Source organism: Pleurodeles waltl, chromosome 10 (assembly GCF_031143425.1).
Source record: "Pleurodeles waltl isolate 20211129_DDA chromosome 10, aPleWal1.hap1.20221129, whole genome shotgun sequence".
Lineage (NCBI taxonomy): Eukaryota > Metazoa > Chordata > Amphibia > Caudata > Salamandridae > Pleurodeles > Pleurodeles waltl.
Window position 1 is genome coordinate 27,721,263 of NC_090449.1, and position 22,047 is coordinate 27,743,309.

The 22,047-nt window shown below is 42.7% G+C and overlaps 1 long non-coding RNA gene across 3 annotated transcripts in view; it reads right to left on the reverse strand.

Moving 5' to 3' along the window:
• LOC138260960 (uncharacterized) overlaps window positions 1-22,047 on the reverse strand; it is a 112,208-nt gene that overhangs the window by 59,977 nt on the left and 30,184 nt on the right. For 2 of the 3 annotated variants that reach the window (XR_011199034.1, XR_011199032.1), the window contains exon 3: window positions 16,177-19,188. This is a non-coding gene — a long non-coding RNA (uncharacterized lncRNA). Of the gene's footprint in view, window positions 1-12,356; window positions 12,449-16,176; window positions 19,189-22,047 lie in introns of those variants that run through there. The other variant, XR_011199035.1, reaches the window with a different exon arrangement.

A 22,047-nucleotide genomic window follows, 5' to 3' on the forward strand; every position in this document is an offset into this window, starting at 1 on the left:
ACAGACAGGAAGAATGAGGGCTCACTGGTCACAGTTTTATCGCTACCTGCAGCTCAGGCATGCGTTGACTCCCTTATAACAATGGGGTACATCACCATGTTTAACCCACTTGAAGCAAAGATACCGGTGGGTACAAAAATACTTCTGGGATGTACAATGAAGGAAGAGATGGGGCCATTAGACGACACTGACTGGCAAATGGCAGTGATGCCTCCTTTGCCCCAAGAAATAGGTATATCATTTCCACCCAAGGTTCATTCCGATCAGTTATTTACATTCGGTGTAGTTCACGAAGTCTAGGCTGTGTTGGATTGGGAGGGACTCCACGTTGAACTGCCGGAGATGCTCGGTGGCTGAGGGAGACTTTTTCCACAGGCTCTGGGGATGCGGGTGATCCAGGGATTCTGGGAAGAGGTGGCCAGGTTATCATCAGAGGTCTGACCCTACTAATAGCACTACTCAACGTACTTGATACGGGTATTAACCTCTTCGGGAAGTAGTTTCTGGGGCTGGGTTTGGTATTGACCAAACGAGACACTGCACAACCATGGAGGTGTGCAGAGATACCCCGTCTCACAAAATGGAAAGAGCTGGATTATTGAACGCTGTTGCCACCACAGATTTATGAAGCCCGAGGCTGTCCACGCAAGCACCAGGTAGGGTAGAAGATTGGAGGAGATACCTTGGGCTTGTATAAATTATGTGGTCCGTCTTAATTATTAGTGAACCACATGTGACCTGGAACTGGGGGAAGAAGCATGTTGCTCCGTATATGAACATGATTGTATTTGTGAGTGACCTGGATTGGTACCTCCCAGTCCTTGCTCTTTATTAAAAGTAAATTTAATTGGAGTGTTTTAAAAACAGTTTTATAAAATATATTATCTCCCACTCGAGCGGGTGCCCTTGGAGAGAACCCCAATCCATCTGTAAAGTATTTTAACCATCATGTCAAGTTGGCCCTTTTGCACCATTTTCCAGTGATTTCAACCGATACTCACCCATTTGAAAGGTCTTTAAAACCCATCAATGTAGCTTAAATAAAAGATACTAGAGCTTCCAAGCAAGTAGCAGCAAAAGGGCAGTTTTGGGATCTCGTGATGGTTAAAACGGAAGTTTGCACTGCTGATAATTTGAGCATCTCAAAATGTGCTGATGTAGTCTCTCTCTGTGTCCAGTATGTGGTAACCCAGTTAGTATTTGACCAAGGTGCGGGTTTTGGACTATAGCAGACGTTGGGACTATCCCATCCGCTGTATTACAAGTTCCATTATATCCTATCCTAGTGAACATTTGTGATGGAGTATCCCGTCCGCCAAGGTCATAATCAGGCCCTATATCTCCAACAAGAAGCTCAGCAGCTACTGGTACCTCTCCTGGGTGCAGCCCTGTGAGAAAGTAGCCTCTTTCTAGCCTTGTTACCCCCACGTTTGGCCTGTTTGTGAGTGTATGTCAGGGTGTTTTCACTGTCTCACAGGGATCCTGCTAGCCAGGGCCCAGTGCTCATAGTGAAAACCCTATGTTGTCAGTATGTTTGTTATGTGTCACTGGGACCCTGCTAGCCAGGACCCCAGTAAGGTTGTGGCCTATATGTATGTGTTCCCTGTGTGATGCCTAACTGTCTCACTGAGGCTCTGCTAACCAGAACCTAGTGGTTATGCTCTCTCTGCTTTCCAAATTGTCACTAACAGGCTAGTGACCAATTTCACTAATTCACATTGGCATACTGGAACACACTTATAATTCCCTAGTATATGGTACTGAGGTACCCAGGGTATTGGGGTTCCAGGTGATCCCTATGGGCTGTAGCATTTCTTTTGCCACCCATAGGGAGATCTGACCATTCTTACACAGGCCTGCCAGGGCAGCCCGAGTGAAATAACGTCCCCGTTATTTCACAGCCATTTACCACTGCACTCAAGTAACTTATAAGTCACCTATATGTCTAACCTTCACCTGGTGAAGGTTGGGTGCAAAGTTACTTAGTGTGAGAGCACCCTGGCACTAGCCAAGGTGCCCCCACATCGTTCAGGGCAAATTCCCTGGACTTTGTGAGTGCGGGGACACCATTACACGCGTTCACTGTACATAGGTCACTACCTATGTACAGCGTCACAATGGTAACTCCGAACATGGACATGTAATATGTCTAAGATCATGGAATTGTCACCCCAATTCAATTCTGGCATTGGGGGGGACAATTCTGTGATCCCCCAGGTCTCTAGCACAGAACCCGGGTACTGCCAAACTGCCTTTCCGGGGTTTTCACTGCAGCTGCTGCTGCTGCCAACCCCTCAGACAGGTTTCTGCCCTCCTGGGGTCCAGGCAGGCCTGGCCCAGGAAGGCAGAACAAAGGACTTCCTCTGAGAGAGGGTGTTACACCCTCTCCCTTTGGAAATAGGTGTCAGGGCTGGGGAGGAGTAGCCTCCCCCAGCCTCTGGAAATGCTTTGATGGGCACAGATGGTACCCATCTCTGCATAAGCCAGTCTACACCGGTTCAGGGATCCCCCAGCCCTGCTCTGGCGCGAAACTGGACAAAGGAAAGGGGAGTGACCACTCCCCTGACCTGCACCTCTCTGGGGAGGTGCCCAGAGCTCCTCCAGTGTGCCCCAGACCTCTGCCATCTTGGATTCAGAGGTGTGCTGGCACACTGGACTGCTCTGAGTGGCCAGGGCCAGCAGGTGACATCAGAGACTCCTTCTGATAGGCTCTTACCTCTCTTAGTAGCCAATCCTCCTTCCTAGGTAGCCAAACCTCCTTTTCTGGCTATTTAGGGACTCTGCTTTGGGGAATTCTTTAGATAACGAATGCAAGAGCTCACCAGAGTTCCTTTGCATCTCCCGCTTCACCTTCTGCCAAAGGATCGACCGCTGACTGCTCAGGACGCCTGCAAAACCGCAACAAAGTAGCCAGACGACTACTAGCAACCTTGTATCGCTTCATCCTGCCGGCTTTCTCGACTGTTTCCAGGTGGTGCATGCTCTGGGGGTAGCCTGCCTCCTTTCTGCACCAGGAGCTCTGAAGAAATCTCCAGTGGGTCGACGGAATCTTCCCCCTGCAACCGCAGGCAACAAAAGACTGCATCACCGGTCCCCTCTCAGCACGACGAGCATGCTCCCTGGAACTCAGCAACTCTGTCCAAGTGACTCCCACAGTCCAGTGACTCTTCAGTCCAAGTTTGGTGGAGGTAAGTCCTTACCTCCCCACGCTAGACTGCATTGCTAGGTACCGTGTGATTTGCAGCTGCTCCGGCTCCTGTGCACTCTTCCAGGATTTCCTTCGTGCACAGCCAAGCCTGGGTCCCCGACACTCTAACCTGCAGTGCACAACCTTCTGAGTTGTCCTCCGGCGTCGTGGGACTCCCTTTTGTGACTTCACGTGGACTCCGGTTTACTCCTCTTCCAAGTGCCTGTTCCGGTACTTCTGCGGGTGCTGCCTGCTTCTGTGAGGGCTCCCTGACTTGCTGGGCGCCCCCTCTGTCTCCTCATCCAAGTGGCGACATCCTGGTCCCTCCTGGGCCACAGCAGCATCCAAAAACCCTAACCGCGACCCTTGCAGCTAGCAAGGCTTGTTTGCGGTCTTTCTGCGTGGGAACACCTCTGCAAGCTTCTTCACGACGTGGGACATCCATCCTCCAAAGGGGAAGTTCCTTGTCCTCTTCGTTCTTGCAAAACACCAAGTTTCTTCCATCCGGTGGCAGCTTCCTTGCACCCTCAGCTGGCATTTCCTGGGCTCCTGCCCACTCTCGACACTGTCGCGACTCTTGGACTTGGTCCCCTTGTCTTACAGGTACTCAGGTCCAGAAATCCACTGTTGTTGCATTGCTGGTGTTGGTTTTCCTTGCAGAATCCCCCTATCACGACTTCTGTGCTCTATGGGGGTTGTAGGTGCACTTTACACCTACCTTACAGGGTCTTGGGGTGGGCTATTTTTCTAACCCTCACTGTTTTCTTACAGTCCCAGCGACCCTCTACTAGCTCACATAGGTTTGGGGTCCATTTGTGGTTCGCATTCCCCTTTTGGAGTATATGGTTTGTGTTGCCCCTATACCTATGTGCTCCTATTGCAATCTATTGTAACTTTACACTGCTTGCATTACTTCCTTTTTCTATTACTGCATAATTTTGGTATTGTGTACATATATCTTGTGTATATTTCTCATCCTCATACTGAGGGTACTCACTGAGATCCTTTTGGAATAATGTCATAAAAATAAAGTACCTTTTATTATATCTGTGTATTGTGTTTTCTTATGATATTGTGCATATGACACCAGTGGTATAGTAGGAGCTTTACATGTCTCCTAGTTCAGCCTAAGCTGCTTTGCCATAGCTACCTTCTATCAGCCTTAGCTGCTAGAAACACCTCTTCTACACTAATAAGGGATAACTGGACCTGGCACAAGGTGTAAGTACCTCTGGTACCAACTACAAGCCAGGCCAGCCTCCTACAAGCCCATACTACTTAACTATAAACTTTTGTTGGTTTGAATTAATATATGTTATCACAAAATTGAAAACGTGCATTTTTGAGATGCAAACGTGTATTTTCTGAGTTTATAAACAGATGTTTTGCGAACAATGGATTTTCTGAAATCATAAACTGATGTTCGGAGAACAATGGATTTCTAAAATACATTTAAAGCATACATTTGAGTGATAAATCATGTGGTATTACCAGCCCTGCCAAGTTTCTCAGGTCCATGCATGCTGTGCTGCCCCAGTCCAGGTGTTTTCTTTCAATTCGAGGGCTTGCAGTCTTGTTTCTTCCATTATAAAATGGAACTATAAGTCCCAGAATTCTAAGCAAAAAACTGGAGTGGAGTAGCCCATCACGCATGGACCTGGGATACTTGGCAGCTATGTATTACCTTAGTGCTAGGGGCATTGTAGCTATGGTTGTCATGTATTACCCAGGTGAATGTACTCCAAATGGAAAAGGCCTTTTTATGGGCGAGCACAAAGTGCTCCGTCCATTCCGTAGTCTCTCTTTGGGCTTGAAACCACACCAATGCCACGTCAGTCAGTTACATTGGTTTGTGGGCTTGCTTTTTAAAATCCGCTTGCTTTCATTTGTGAAAGGCATGCATACGTCATGCCTTTTCCGGTGTTTAGCCCATCTACAAAGCACCAGTAAAGTACCAAAAACATACGAGGCTCGATGTTTTCAGCCTGGAGTCCGGACTACTTTATCTGTTTATTTTCCACGCAGCGCGGTCGCGCTGCGTTTTTTTTTTGCTTTACAACGCTAATAGCTCTAACTCGAACAAATGCGAGACCCGTTGCATTGAAAATGCTTGTTATATTACTACTGGCAATCTTGCCTGATGCACTGAGATGATCACTGCTGGTAATCTTGCATGGGGAGGCCACTCATGTAATCTTGCCCGATGTGGTCACTATTACATCACGAACAGTATCAGCCTGGGATGATTTTCATTAAACTTGAGTGGATTTTATTACACAAAAGGATGGGGACACCTGAACTACAACCAAATGTTCTTTAGTTTGGAAGTCCCTGGCGGGGGAAAGCAGCCCTGTGGTTTGGTATCCAAAATACCCCATTTGCATTTGAAAGTAGGAAGTTGTGCCAAATGTTGCGTGTACACTGTGATACAAACATAACAAGCTTCTACGGTGCCTCCACGAGCTGCTTCCCGAATACATTTTTTATTGGCCTTGATGTCTAAAATTCAATCTTTTTGCAATTCTAAATACCCCTGTGCCAAAACATTTGAGAGAAATTAATTGGTTTAGCAGTTGCCAAGTGGAAATGACTAATTCACATGTTTTCCTTATTGGAAGCCAGAGCAACCGAAGAGATCGGTAAGAGTGGAGGGCGGGAATCTGAGAGGTTAGCCATGGAAAATGGCCATTTTCCAGTTTAAAATACTTCCAAGGCCACATAGAAGGAGGCGTCATCATAAATCGTGTATATCCTCATGTGCAGAGTGTAACATGCAATTTCCTACCACTGGCGGGTGTGGGGCGGGCCATGAATCATGAGCAGCGAAGCCTTGAGTGAGTCATGATGCCCATCCCAAAGATATCTTTAGTGCATTATACACCATAAATCTGCATATGTGTTTTCTACCAAGGCAGGTTTGCACATGTATTTCTTTTACTAAATCTATTAAGCAAAAACAGGACATAAATTTGTGCATCAAGGTAAAATCACACTCCAGAAAAATTAAGTGAACTGATTCTTTGTGTAAAGTGTGGAATTTGGCCTTGGCAATGTAGTCTAAATGTGAATGAATGTTTCTTCTGCTATGGCATAAATAGATTTATTCAGTGATTAATATATATCCTCAAACCACAGGACAGCAATACAGTGTGATTATCACAACATTCAACAGTTCTATACAACCAAACCGTAAATACCCGTGTCTATATCGCTACACATGCATAAAACAATCTTCCGCAGAGACCGAGTCCTGGGAAACAAAAAACAGAAACATGGCAGCATTCTCAGAGTTATGAAAAAAAAAGATTTTTAAAGTTGCCATTTGCTGCTCAGTCTAAATAAAGTACAGACATAAGAGCGAACCAATGACATTAATTTCATTATTTTCTCAGCAAAGCCTCCCACATTCTGAAAAGGCTGAACAATTGCAATAAATGTCCTTAGATGACAGATACTCCGGGTTTGCAAATAGTTCAGATCTGCCCAAACTGGCTGCTTGACCCTTTATGTATTTGCACAAAGATCTGTGATATATAGTGATGTAGTAAAATCACCCCCACCCCAAGTGTTGTGAAGAACCGGCTACCCTCATGCGACAAGACTAAAATCCAAAGAAACAAGGGAGCTCCATTTCAGTGTTTGGAAGACCTAATTTAAATGTTTGTCTTAGAAACATCCAAACATTTCTTCACTGGAGCACTGTTTGAATTCCGTTTTTTTTTTAGTTTTTCTACCCTCTCTGCTTTTCTCAGGAACTGCTTATCACAGCAACAGTTGGGGAAATGGTGCCCCCAATTCTTTGCAGAAGGACAGCATTCAGGAGTGCTTTTGCACCCTCAAGTAAGAAAGAATTGTTGCCTTTCAAAAGCTATGGTTAGAGGCATTTCTGAGTCGTAATAAATATTTTGACAGACTCATCTGTATGGGTTAAAATGCTCAATATGTAGGGAACACGTGGAAGAAATGTAAGAATATTTACAGCAATTTGGGGTCTTTATTCCAAGACTCAAATCCAAAAAGACTGAGTGAACCTGAAAACAAACTTTTCAGTGAAGAATTCCAGAACTCCCTTCGGAGATTTGTGGCATGTGCAAAAAGAATAAAACACATAAAAAAGGTTTAAAAATTTATTTTGAAACAAATGGTATATCCAACAAAGGAATTAGAGCAAATTTTGTACAAACTGTTTCCCAGCTCTGAATATCTCATGGACCAAAAAAGACTTTGTACTATACCCCTTAATTAATTATACATGGAATCCATCATGTGCTATAACCAGATCTAATCAATATTCACTGGTCCGCTTCATCAGGAGATCCGGAACGCCTACCTTGAGGAACATCCCATCACATCATTCCTCACTCGAAAAAAGAGCTCTCCCTTTCAAATGGATATACCTTTCATATCATTGTCTTAGACGTTGACTAATAGTGTCCCTTCAATATGGATATACCCTTTCAGGAATAGCAGGTTGATATCCTAATCAATTTTAACCCTCTGTTCCACTGACCTCACATTCAGGAGAGAGTGTCTTTCTTCATTAACGAGAGCTGGACACCCTAGTAGATACTATCGAGAGCTTTACGCAACTTGTTGCCTGTGAAAAGGCTGTACAGTGAGCAGATTCTGTAGCCCCTCTAAGTATGTATGTGTGTACATATATGGAGGGAGAAAGCTTGAAAATATACATAAGCCAGTGGCTTTCAAACTTTTTTATGCTGAGCAATAATAATCTGGCCCCCTTCAGAATTTTTCACAATTATTCTATTAAGTTGCAATGTTTAAATATGTCTAGACATGTTTAAACATTGCAGTTAAGTTCTTTTACCTTTTTAAAATTGTGTTAAATGTTTTTTTCTGCTTAAAACAAAGCACTGTTATCTGTTTAATGCTTCTTTTGGCCAGAGCCTGGTGCCCCACCCCACTGAGATTACTTGAGGCCCCAATGGGGAGGCCCGCCCCCCAGTGTGAAGAACCCTAACATATGCGGTAACTGTATAATATGGTCAAATATTGATATCTAAACCGCGGCTGAAGGCCGAGTGGTTTTTACATGTTACTAGAACATCAATGTGGCAATACAGGGCCATATTACCATAGCCTGGCTGTAATGGTGCACTATGAGCAGTCACAATAAACCCCTTGTGACAGGTAAAATTCTCCCTCTTATATATAAGTACGTCACCCCTATGCAAACCTCATAGCCCACAAAGTAAGGTGCATGATATTTATAAGTTAATCTTATCGTTTCCCTACAGTGAAAAAGCTTTAATTGCTACTTTAACTGAGGTAGACTTAGCTGTCCTAGTAGAAAACCAGAGTACAGATTAAAATACTAATACTGTATCTCAGGAATAGGACTAGGTAGAAACATTATTCAATCTTTATTTTTAATAGTTTTGAAAATCCAATTCAATGGTGAAGTCAGACTTTTAATATATATTGAGGAAAGTAAATTTTGGAACATTATCATTTACCTGGCTGAACAATCAGGTGTGAAAAATATATGAAATGCCTCCCAGAACTAAACATTAGGCCGACCTGAATGGGCAAAGATGACTCTGAAGTCCACAGAATGTGCAGGGTGGGGGCAATGGGCATCCCTTTTGACACTACCATGCCAAATCCTGCTTGATAGGTCTGTTGGGAATCATGTAGCACTTGGCGCACACTCATTTGGGAGAGAACAGGATACCAAGGCAATTCCTGTGTAACCACTGTTGGTTTGCTGGAGGACCTACCAGACTTGTGTCTCTGGGTTTGTTGTGGGTACAGAGCCTGCCTCAAACTAGATGTGGGAGTTCACCAAGATTACCACAGTCCACTTCCCACAGACCCCCACCCCTCAGAGTCCAAGTTTAGTGTAGCAGAAGACTTTCGCCATCTTGAAAATGCCCTGACACATGGCATTTTGGGACTGCTTGCAATAAGGTAAAAAGGAACTTCTACAAAAGGGTAGAATTACCCCAGGAAACGTTTACCCCCATTGGTTAGTGCATGCCAAAACGCCATTGCCATCCAATAGGCCAAAAAGTGGCACCTCCAGTCACCCACTGCAGAACACTTTCTGGACCTCTCGTCTGTGACTTGAGGATCCATCCCAAAGGTCAGTTGGCTGACCTCATATGTGGTTACATGGAGACAACAAGCCGCAAGAGGCCTTTTCCTGGAAATACACAGCTGAGCAGTGGGCAACTGCTGTTGCCTCTGCCTAACACTCTGAGTCTCTAAGTGCCTCCTCTGAGATCCTGAAGACTTTAGAAGTGGACACCTGTCGTGGATTGTCGACTTAGGACTATTGGAAGGTGAAGATAATTGAACAGGATGAACCTAGTTGGTGGACCTGGCTTGCACTGCACTGCAGTCAATATCAAATTGTGACTAGGTCCTGGCCTACCCTGACCATGGACTATCATTGGCGTTTTGGTGCGATTTTCCATCTAGCCTTTAAAAAATCACATCTCCAGTTTCCCATTTCGGATTGTCATTTTTGTGTATTATATTTTACTGTACAATTCAATTTTGTATTTTTCTTGTTTGCGTTTTGACATCATTAGTACTTCACACATTGCCTTAAGGTAAGCCTGTCTGCTCTGTGACTTTGAGGGTTCTCCCTGACAAGGGTTGTGATTATTCCTTGAGGTAGGCTGTCACACACCTTAAATAACAAACCGATTTCTTACAGTGTTCATTATGTATTTTTTATATGACATGTTTGCTATGGGGCAATTGGCTAAAAAGGCTGTCTCCTTCAAAGAGCAGCTAACAATGGGCACTGATGGGAATTAGAATGTTTAAGCTTTGTTCATGTTTTTGAAAAAAAAATTAATAAAACAGAGGACAAAGGCAGAGATGAGTCGATTCAGGCAATTCTGTGGCAGCGTTGTTTTCTGAATAATTATGGATTTAATGCTTTCGGCTCATACAATTTGCAGATACAATCAACAAATGCATTTGCATCTCAAATGGATGAAAATAATACTGACAGAGAATGTGCAGCACAATTTTATCCTTCCTGTCTCATAATCCTAGCAGCCCTGACAGTCCTAATCGCAGAATGGCTTGTGAGTGCGGTCATTATCACGGAATCCAAATTTCACAGGCAACTATAAACCTTTTCCCATATTTCGTGGTTTTCTGTGAAATATGGTTTTTCATACTGCTGCATTTTGTTCAATAAAAGTACCAAACTTGTAACACACACATGTAATATTCCACAATTGCGATAGATAGCCACTGTGTAGTTATGTTTAAGGTATATTTGCCTTAGAAAGGTTTTTTTTTGATGCTTATGTTTGACCCTGTGGACAGATATGAAACAAATTTGGTAATCACTTGGCAGAGTCAATTAAGGTCTGGAAATCTAATTTATAAGGTGCTTTGTGTAGAGGGGAGAAACATTAAAGGGAATTTTTGAAAAAAAATGTTTTCCCCATTTGACCTCCTACAGAAAGCCCAAATTGGTGATCTGATTTACATCAAAATTGCAACAAAATGAGTATGGAACTTGAGACAGAAAGTGTACTTTTGTTGGTTTAGTATGAACCCATTCAGTAGTTTTTGAGATAGAAGTTGTTTGATAAAAAAAAAAAAAAAGTTGGCATGGGCTTTAATGGGTTAACACTTTTCTAAATCTTGCCATTTGGAATTCGTGGATCATGTGTGACTCCAGCAATTCATAAAAAAACAAAGGAATCCAATTGCAGAAGGGACTCTTTTCTCCTTGCAAATACCAAGTTCATGACTAGAAATGGCACACATGACTGATCTGATTGGCTGCTGCAACAAAATTGTTGTATCTTGCACCAGCCAATGTCAGGATGCAGGGACTGGTCCCCACAACCTTAAAGAAAATCGAGGCCACATAAGGGGGGGGGGGGGTGAGTGCACCCTGAATGCCAGGTCAGAGTGGAGGGGTGTGCAAGGGCGTTTTCATCCTTCGCAGGAGTCAAATGCATCACTGAGGTCAATAGACCTTTTGATCCAGTAAGGAGTGTTGTGAACCATAAAACCAAATTTCACATCAATACTGCAGTCAACAATTTAGACACCATGACCAATGTGGCCACAGAAGGAAAACTTAATCTGAATAAACTTTCAAAGCTTCATTTTACAACCACAACCTTAGTTTCATGAAGCCAGTTCGCAAACCAAATTGAAAAGACATAGGGGGTCATTCTGACCCTGGCAGTCATGGACCGACAGGGCCAACGACCGCGGGAGCACCGCCAACAGGCTGGCGGTGCTCCCATGGGCATTCTGTCCGCGGCGGTACAGCCGCGGTCAGAAACGGAAAACCGGCGGTGTCCTGCCGGTTTCCCGCTGCCCTGGGGAATCCTCCATGGCGGTGCTGCAGGTAGCGCCACCATGGGGATTCCGACCCCCTTACCGCCAGCCTGGCTCTGGCGGTCTTGACCGCCAGAACCTGGCTGGCGGTAACGGGTGTCGCGGGGCCCCTGGGGGCCCCTGCAGTGCCCATGCCACTGGCATGGGCACTGCAGGGGCCCCCTAAGAGGGCCCCACTAAGATTTTCAGTGTCTGCATAGCAGACACTGAAAATCGTGACGGGTGCTACTGCACCCGTCGCACCCTTCCCACTCCGCCGGCTCCATTCGGAGCCGGCTTCCTCGTGGGAAGGGGTTTCCCGCTGGGCGGGCGGGCGGCCTTCTGGCGGTCGCCCGCCCGCCCAGCGGGAAACTCAGAATAACCGCGGCGGTCTTTTGACCGCGCAGCGGTATTCTGGCGGTTCCCGTTTGGCATAATCACCATAGGCTGCCCAAAGTGGTGAAATAAATGCAATATAATTAGCTTTAACACAATTAAGCATTCAAGAATAATGATATATATCATTAATGTTATAATCTGTGAGACAGATATGAATCTTAGGTCAGATTTTATCAACATTCATCAAATTCAGTTGAGCAGAGTAAACAATTTTCGTCTGAGCACAGGTTGTTCCTACAGCTAACCAAATTAGGAAATGCATGTGTGGGAAAGGGCAAACATGTGGGCAAAATGCAAAAGAAGGCAAAAATAATTTAGAAAAATATATCTTGGGCTACAGAATCCTCACTAGAAAAATAGAAAAGAGTGAGTGTCAGATTATGAAATCTATTCTAGAAAAAGGGGCCATGTTGAGGGCCAATGGCATTCAGTCGAGACTCTATACCTCTCCAAAGGAACAGCGTTCAGGGGTTCTTCATCAGCAGAGCATCGGATCAGCAGCATGCGTCACCAGAAAAGGTGCGAAGAGAGAAGCGTCTTCAAGGAAAGAAAGCTTCATGTTATAAGAAAAAATAATTGCAACGACTTTTACACGAGTTCTGCAGGTCTTGTTAATCTAACATAAGAACTTCAAATGCATTACAGGTTATTCATTGCGATGAAGCAGAGCATGTAAAATATAAATCTATAAACTCACAAATGTTCATTTTCATTATTGAAACAGTTCATTTCTCTTTAAAAGGGGAAGCTTTGTCAGCACAATGTTGTAAATATGACAGAGAAGAGCATTTCTTTCATTTCTACTTGACTAACAAATCACACAATAAATGTTAAATTAGCAAACTTGTTTTGATACAGATTTTAAACTAGACTCTAGATTAGATTACTAACATGTTACTCAACAAGCTAGGCACATTGTCACCACCAACAAAATGAAAACATTAGCAGTTGATGTGCGTGACGTTAAAATGTCTGCTTCTGCTGACATCTGGGTCACTAAAAGCTTTACTAAAATGTATGCTCCATCAGGGGAACCTCAGACGCACCCCCCCCCTTAAGTTTAATAAAACAAATGTAAATGAGTCATAGATTTCGCTGTTCTGAAGTTTATTGATCTGCAAATCTTAAAGGTTAACCTTCTTCCATGTATACTATGGACCCAGGACAGGCTTCTCTGACGCATGCATTCTATATTGCTATTTATGAGTCTGCACCCAGAACCACAAATCTTTAAAAGGGGTAGTCTGGGTCAGGAAAGCTTGCCCGGTATTCTAACTACTCAGGCATGACACTAACCCCGGATTTGTGGTTGGGTTTAAAACAGAATTATTGTAGCCAACACGTGGAAAAAAGCAAGACCAGAAGGCAGTCTCTTTGGGTCAACCCCATCCATGGCTGTTTGGCCACAGACCAGGTCTTGTGACACAAGGGTTTGAGGACCATAGCGGCCTCAGGCCAGGCTGCCTGGCCAAACCGCGCTGAGCATTGCCAAAGGTTGAGCACAGCTGTGGTTGCCGGCCCGTGGTCAGTTGGTAGCAAAACAAATGAAATTCGACAGATATGGCTATTGATACATACGTCATAAGTCATGCTGCCATGTTCAAAACACCAATTTGCCAACAGTACAGGAACAAAGAAAAAATCTATCAGGAACATAATGTGGGAGGCAGGGCAACTTATGATGTGTGTGAGCATTAGTAACCATACCTGGTAAAAAAAAAATTGTTTTGCATGTTTGAGCCAGAACGGTAACTATGTTAATTTTTGTGATTACACAAGGCTGGCGAGCCAGCAAAAGCTGGCTCTATGCAAGACGTAATTAAAGGATAAAAGAAAGTTATTAACCCTTCTAAATGTAGACTGTGACATGGGAAAAAAGCTGCTGAATGTTCAGCAGTAAGTAGTAACGTAAAGGACCCAAACTTCTGGAGATCTATAAGAGGGACTGATGAGGGCTGAAAATCTTCAGACCAGTTTACTAGCCAGCCCTCAGCCCATTCTTGATCAGTTGATCTTTCATAGGAAATTGAAGACACTGCTCTTTCCCAAATCCTAATCTGTACGGCTAATGTGTGTGGCTCTGATCCTGCCAGGGTTATTTTATGTCCTGTGTTAGCTTCCTCTGTGAGGTAATCTAGTTTAAGGATTACACACCTTACCTGACAAGTAATGTCAGATGGGACATGCCAAAACTCCTGACTTAGGCACAAGACTCTTGATTTTTTTAAGCCAAAATTCCTTCATTTTAGCTTTTTCTTGCGTAAACTCCATTGACTTCAATACAAGTTAGTGGGAATTACATAACCAATTCTGTTCCCAAATGTTGTTCCCCATAAGCTGTTAGCAGCTACCCACTTGTGGGAAGTGGATCCATCCCCATGGGTGCTCGCCCACACCAGCAGGATCACCACAGCCCTTAAGCGAACCCTCCCTTCAGTCCTGCGGCCCAGTCATCCCTAGTAGCAATAAACGTATCCGCCGCCAACACAATCTGCCAGCCTGGATGTCCAGCCTCATCAGATCTGGCGGATCAGGGAAGACGGCCTAGAAACAAAGCTTGATCTCTAAGGCCACCATGATGCCTTGGTGGCCAGCAATACTTGTCTTTGATGGACACTTCATTTTGAGCTGAGAGGTGGAATCTGCAAGCGCCTGGCCCAAGTCAGCAAGATCTTCAGAGACTTTAAGATCATACGATTTCTTGCCTGGATTAATTACATTTTAACTGTCAGTTGTCAAATTTGCTTCCTTTCGTTCTCAGATATTACCTTTACCATTTTTATGTTGAATTGATGGCGTGGTACATGTGCGTCACCTCTCTACTAGCTACTAAAATATTTTCAGTGGGTAGGGACACCATTATTCTCTTAAGCAATCACGTGGAATTTGTCAGGTTATTCTTATTCTGGTTTCTAATTCACACCAAAATCAAGTGTTTGGTACCCATCTCTGACCTTCATTCTCTTCAATTATTTGTTGAGTTAATATCCTTATAACTCACCATGCCGATTAACCAACTCCACCCCCAAGAAAATGTTTGCCGCAAAACCTTCCACGGTGCTGGAAGCAATACATGGAACATTATACAACATTCTGGGTCATTTAAAAATGCATAAAATGACCATAGATTAAACTCTTGTAACAAATGCTTAATGCGTCCTAGTTGATAAACCTAGCCAGTGGCAGCAGTCTATTACCCCCATGGCTACTGAGGCTCCCCAGCACCCCCTCCACCCAACCCATTCCCCCTCCCACCCACCACCAGTGCTGACCTCTTTTTTATGTTTTGGGCACTTCATGCTTAAGCCTTCATAACTTTTTTTCCCCACAAAGGTATCCAGTCAAAATTAGCATCCTTTTTTTCAATCACTTTTGGGGACACTGAGGTTAACCAATTGATGAGCATTCCCCTGGAAGGACTTTAGAGAATAGCCAAAGAATAGCAAATTTAGTTTGTTGTTCTTTTCTTTCCAATGGAGGGAAAGTGTGGTGCATTAAAGCATTTTTTTCATTGAAATGACATCAACAACCAGTTTGCTGCGCTAAGATCACCATCATCCCAGCAAGAAGTTCCTAATTTGAGCCGGTGGTTGCTGGTGTGGGGCACCAACACTTATTTTTCTGCAAGAGAGGAAACAAAGTGCAAGAGGGGGACAAAACCATCACAAACAGAAAGCAGGTACCTGCAAACGTGAGAAAAAGTGTCAGGGAGTGTCTGATTAGAGACTGCCAGCTTTGGCGTTCTGTGTACCAATGTTTAATAGTGCCAGCCGCAAGCTCCAGGGCAAAGCTTTGGGCACTAACATTTGTCAACCAAGCATTGTTAGATCATTTTTGCCCCCACCATTTTTAACCAATTTAAAAGACCTTAAGCCAGCCACCACTAACTCACACACTGATTCCTACCCTACTGTCTCCTTCTCCACTTCAAGCTCCCCCGAGATTGACCCTGTTGCTCTCCAAAGGATTCCTTTTACTTACAGTATCTTCCACAATGTAATTTACAAATGGGCCAACCATTGTAGTGACCACTCATAGATTTGAAACCCCTCACACTCCCTCCTCATTTCGATTGCAACTCTCAGACTCCCACCAAACACAGGACCATGACAGCTAAATACAAAACTCATCTTGTTTTGGAGCTAGTGGCCCTGTCTTCATCAAACACTGTTGACTCCTTCTCCTCTCACACTTTTACTTGCCCAAAACAGCATTACGGCTCCCCAGTGTAAGCTGTCCACAGAGCAGAGTTTGCGGTTCTGCTCTAAAAGCTCACCTAAGTCCATGGTGACTGCAGCAAAGTCACCTGCTCTGCGTGGCCAATGCAGATTTTTAACCTCTTTCTGGACCCAATTGTTTGCTCTGATTGGGACTCTGCGCACCGTCACACTGCCAGCCAGTGCAACAGCGTGTGTTCTATGGCTCTATAATACTACTATAAAATTGGTTTCACTCAGTCAATGTATTTCTTTTTTTTGTAAATCCATTGTGAGTTGGTGCGACAATTGAACCCCTGATGTATCATTTGTGGGCTTTAGTTTTTATTGACGTCACCCACATATATTAGAATAAATATGGCTTCACAAAGCACCACGAGTCTCTTGCGGGCACCACAAGTCTCTTCCAGGCACCATTAGTCTCTTGTGGGCACCATTAATCTCTTGCAGGCACCATTAGTCTCTTGTGGGCACCATTAATCTCTTGCAGGCACCATTAGTCTCTTGTGGGCGCCATTAGTCTCTTGCGGGCGCCATTAGTCTCTTGCGGGCGCCATTAGTCTCTTGCGGGCGCCATTAGTCTCTTGTGGGCACCATTAATCTCTTGCAGGCACCATTAGTCTCTTCTGGGCACCATTAGTCTCTTGTGGGCACCATTAATCTCTTGCAGGCACCATTAGTCTCTTCCGGGCACCATTAGTCTCTTGCAGGCACCGTTAGTCTCTTCTGGGCACCATTAGTCTCTTGTGGGCACCATTAGTCTCTTGCAGGCACCATTAGTCTCTTGCAGGCACCATTAGTCTCTTGCGGGCACCGTTAAGCTTGTGCCCGCAAGAGACCAATGGTCAAATGTTACAGCTACTATGTTATTCCTTTTAAAAATGCAATCAAATGCACTATTTCAAGATGCCAGTGGCATCTTGGAGTTCCTCGAAGTGGTGAAGTCCATGCAGTATGATCTTTCATCAGAAATGGAGGAGGAACTTTCAAGTTAGTTGGAGCCCACCTCCCTCTCCTCCTACCGCCCTCCCCAACTTTGACACCTACATCTAGCCAGTAAGTGAATCAAAACAACTTTACTAATATTCCATTACCAAGTGGTACAGTTTAAAAGGCCTCTGCCTTAAGTGTGCCTTGTAAGCCCAAAGTAACAAACAATAGTTCATGATTATTGCTTATACTTAACTTCAGACCATTGTCCAGCAGGTAGTAAATAACGTAAACCTATATACACATGCAAGCGCAAATATATCTTTATGCATCATGAAACGGCACAGTGCTTGTGAGTAGTGACCAAGTGACAGAAACTAAACTGCTTGAAACAAAACAGGAAGACTTCACTGTCAATCATAGAAAGAATCACATAGGATAATGGGACCAGCGCATACGTTTAGCCTTGTTCAACAAAAGTTTAACAGTTCAAGCTGAACAAGATCGTCAACGTTTCGATCAGAAGGAATCAAGTAAACAAGGGCATCATCAGCGCATGTTAGGATGTGCCTTAAAAGACAGGATGGAGAGGTTAAAAAAAGTGTTGGGAAAATCTCAAGGAGTTAGAACCAACATGTGGATTGTCCATATCTCCCTTCCATGCCAGCGGTCAAATATTCAAAACTTTTTATTCACTGACTGCAGCAGAGGCAAGTATATAAAGTAGTCAAATTGACCCATATTGCTGACAGCTTAGCACAGGAAATAACCAAAGGACATGACTTTAATTCTGTAAGAAAAAAGAGCTTTATAGGCAAATAAACCATGGTCAACCCAACAAATATAAAGGGGTGCTGTACAACTATGTGAAAATAAATGTAACTCACCAACCAAGTAACAAGCAAGATGTCCACAGATCCCCACTGTAAGACCATGGGGCCAAGAGATTGCTTAAATGTTGTGCAGGAACAATTCATTTTGACAAGAAATCAAAAATAACCTAAAATATTTAAAAATTAGACCTAAATGCCCCCATATGTTGAGACATCAAACTTACCCAAAACTTACCTTGCACTAGCTTTCAAAACAGAACGGAATATGACATACGGCATGTACATGTGCAATAGGTACACATAGACCTAACGAATGGGTCATATCGACATGCACGGAAGAGACGGTTTATGGCCTATCTCGATACAACTGGTATAAGGTTAACCTGAGTACAATAACAGACAAAGATTATATTTATAATAAACGTGCAATATGAAAATGAATTTCTGGGGAAAAATTGAAAAAGAGAACTCTATGCACTGAAAACAATCTAACTATACACACTCCCAAACAAGGTAATTGCCTATTTTATGCTTGTGGGGAAACAAAAAAAAAAGCTTAATTTAGGGAGAGAAAATTACTGTTTGGTTGAAGAAAGATATACAATAAAAAAAGAAGCTGCGCAACCACCCTTCATCAAGGTTGTCGCTGCTACAGAGAAAGCCTGCATTAAATGCACCTCTTTTATGCGCCTGTGATCTCCGCTGTGGGATCTCACGTTGGTTTGTTGTTATGCGCTGGTAGAAGTGATTGTTGCATGATTTAATTTGTGTAATTCCACCACGTCCTGACTAACTATGTAATCAAACCAGCAGACAAGGGTGTGTCTGATTTTATGGTTGTTTCATAATGCTGTAAGTGCATCTCTTCCCTCCTTTTATATATTTTTCAGTACTCTCCGATTCAATACAACATCTACATTTCTCCGTACTAACAACAACCCTGGATGACCCAAAAGAAACGAGCATCTGGCGCTGCCTGTCAAGGTTCACTATATATCACTGGTGGTGCACTTAAACGCAGGTCATCCAAAACTCCTTACATACAGTGAAGAATCACTGATAACAGTATAAATTTATATAATGCACACAAGCAAATTCTATTATCCGTCAATGTGCATATCATTGTCATCCAAAATTCAAAAAGCGAAAAACCATATTCACAGTTCTTCAATTTTTAATTGTCCATGTTTCAAGGAGAACCAATATTCATATCTTCAATTTTCAGCTATTACTTGTAGATGACCATTTCCCGCGAACACGTGTTTCGTCAGGGGTGTACCCCCAGACTTCATCAGGGCTGTAATTGAAATATACATTCCATTATCTGTATGTATTTATGAATCCCAAAATTATATTTCCAAACTTAAAAACGTTTATACATTTCTCTCGCATAATTGAAATATACATTCCATTGTCTGTATGTATTTATGAATCCCAAAATTATATTTCCAAACTTTAAAACTTTTATACATTTCTCTCGCAAGGAGTGGGATCTTAATGTGTAAATATATAATATCAGTCTATCCAAAGAAAAACATACATGAGAATTATTACATTATTACAGTGTCGCTATTGGCAAAACAGACACCCATGTGCAAGTATATATATCTGCAACCATGCCCTTCATTTCCTTTAATGGAAATAATAAAAAATAGTAAAAAACTATGACATTGGAGTTAGATATAAATTATAAAAATTAATAAATAAAAGATAACGTCATAGTGTGTGTAAACCCTTCACCTAACAAAGAATACCTGTTTGTTTCCAGCCCGAATTTTAATTGCTTCCTCTTTAGTAAATCATAATCGGTTAGTGATTCCAGCGTTGAAAACAGTGAAAAAAACGAAACATCCAATATCTTGAAGGGGTAAATATAACGGGTTATAGTACACTCTAAACTTATAATTCCCCCATCACTGAGTGATCTAGCTCCTCTAGGTCAATTCTATATCCTCCATTCTTTTCAGAGAGCACGTCCTAGATTATATTAAATGATAACTACGACTGACAAATCCCATGAGTATAACCATTTGCATGTTCACCGTGCCATACTTCAAAAACAATCAGTAACAACATTAGTGAATTCACGGAACAGTATCATAAACAGCATGTGTTACACCGGTACTCGTAAACCGATCATTCAGCATTTTCGGACCACTACACTTGTTTAAATTACTCGTGTGCTAATGTTAACCGCCGCAAACCTCTATAAAAGAATGCCAATAAATCCTTATACACATATCATGTATTTGGCGTTCCACATCTCAAATGGTATCTATCTCAATAAAGGTCGTTATTACTCGTGTGCTATTGTTAACCGCCGCAAACCTCTATATAGGAATGCCGCTAAATCCTTATACACCTTATTTTGTATTTGGCTTTCCGCTTCTCAAGTGGTATCTATCTCAGTAAAGGTCGTAATGACCCACTGTCCACATTATAAGTTACTTATGAGTCTCAGTACTACTTGTTCAAAAGTCAAGATTTTGATGGATGCCAAATATGCAAGATGCATAAAGAAAGGAGGAGGTCTGAGTCCATTTACCTCAATGCTTCTTTGATATGGATTTTTCCCAAAGTAGGACTGAGTATATGCAGAAAAAGTGGTGCAGTCCTTATTTATTGCTAAAGGTATTTGGTCCTTTGCAAAGGTCTGAAGATTTAGGTTTAGTCAGTGTATGCTTTAAAAGATTAAAGGTAGGAGCCATAGTGGATGGATTCTGGAGATTATTTACCTTACATAATGGTGGCAGCACGTCTGTTGTTCATCGTGGGACTCCTGGGGATAGTATCTGCCTCTGCCACAACCTCTTTTTTGCTACCTCAGTCTGTCAGTACCTTCCCTGGCTCTGTCTGTAAAAGTGGGGTTATGGATAGTATTACAAATAAATGGACATCTATAAGTGGGAAGCTTTTGGCATCTTTTTTCCCTTTTTTAAAACTAAATATTTTTTTCAAAATAACTAATTGTATGATTGCATATTTTTAAAAAAACTTTATCTAGTTTTGTGATATTTTATTTGCACACAAATTAACCTAATGTGAGTTATTTCTAGGCAGGACGCAGACCGTCTCTAGTGTGAGCATCAACGTGACCCATTCTTTGAGTCTGTTTATATCCATTTTGCATTTGCGCCCCATGAATCTTATTCCATTCTGTCTGGAAGGTGGGGTCAGGTTACCTTGGTGTTCCACCACTTGAGGGCATTTCTTGTTAAATTAGAGTGTCCTTACAGAATCATGGGGAATCTCTTGATCCTGTGTTCTTACAGTGGAGCTATTTGGGGATCTTGCCTCCAAATTGGTTGGCGAGTTAACATTTATTTTGCATGAATTTACAGCACCACTTCACGGTTGGCCATGTCTTGATAGGCTACATGGCTCCTTTTTACTAAGAGATGTGAAGCCATTTCCTTCTGCTATGTCCTCTGGTAAGCCCCTAATCTGGAATCTGGGCCATTTTGTCTACTTTATATGCTTACCTCTTCCACATTCCGTGATAAACAGTTTTACATTTTTTTTTTTGTGTTAGTGGCATACACTCCACTAGTGTGATATGGACAGTCCACATGTTTGTTCTCATGCCTTGAGGTTTTCCCAACATTTTCTTGAAACTTTCCTTTATCCTGTCTTTCAGAGTGCATCAAACATGCCATGTTGAAGATCCTGGGAAAGTAATACTTTAAGATCAAAACGTTGACCAATGATAAATAAACGCACTGTTCCCATGATCCTATGTAATTTTATGGAAGTCTTCCTAAAGGAGTTTGGCTTTTGTCACTTGGTCACTGCTCACATGCACTGTGCTGTCTCCTGATTTATTCTGAGGAGCATCATTCATAAAGATACAGTTGTACTTATGTGCGTATATAAATTTACACCATTTACTACTTGCTGGGCTGGGATTGTGTATTTTAGATGCATTCTACTTGAGTAGCATGTCAAGGTTTTCACAACCATCCTAAGTTTAATATAACCAAATCTGCCTGAACCACTGTTTATTTTACTGTATAAAGTACTCCGGTTCTGGGAAATATAGGGTCATGCCGTCATGTGTGACTAATAAGCACACAGGACTGTGTGATTAATATATAAAATAGATACATACATACTACATGTCGAGATTAGTGTTCCACCACAGTGGAAAATTACCCCA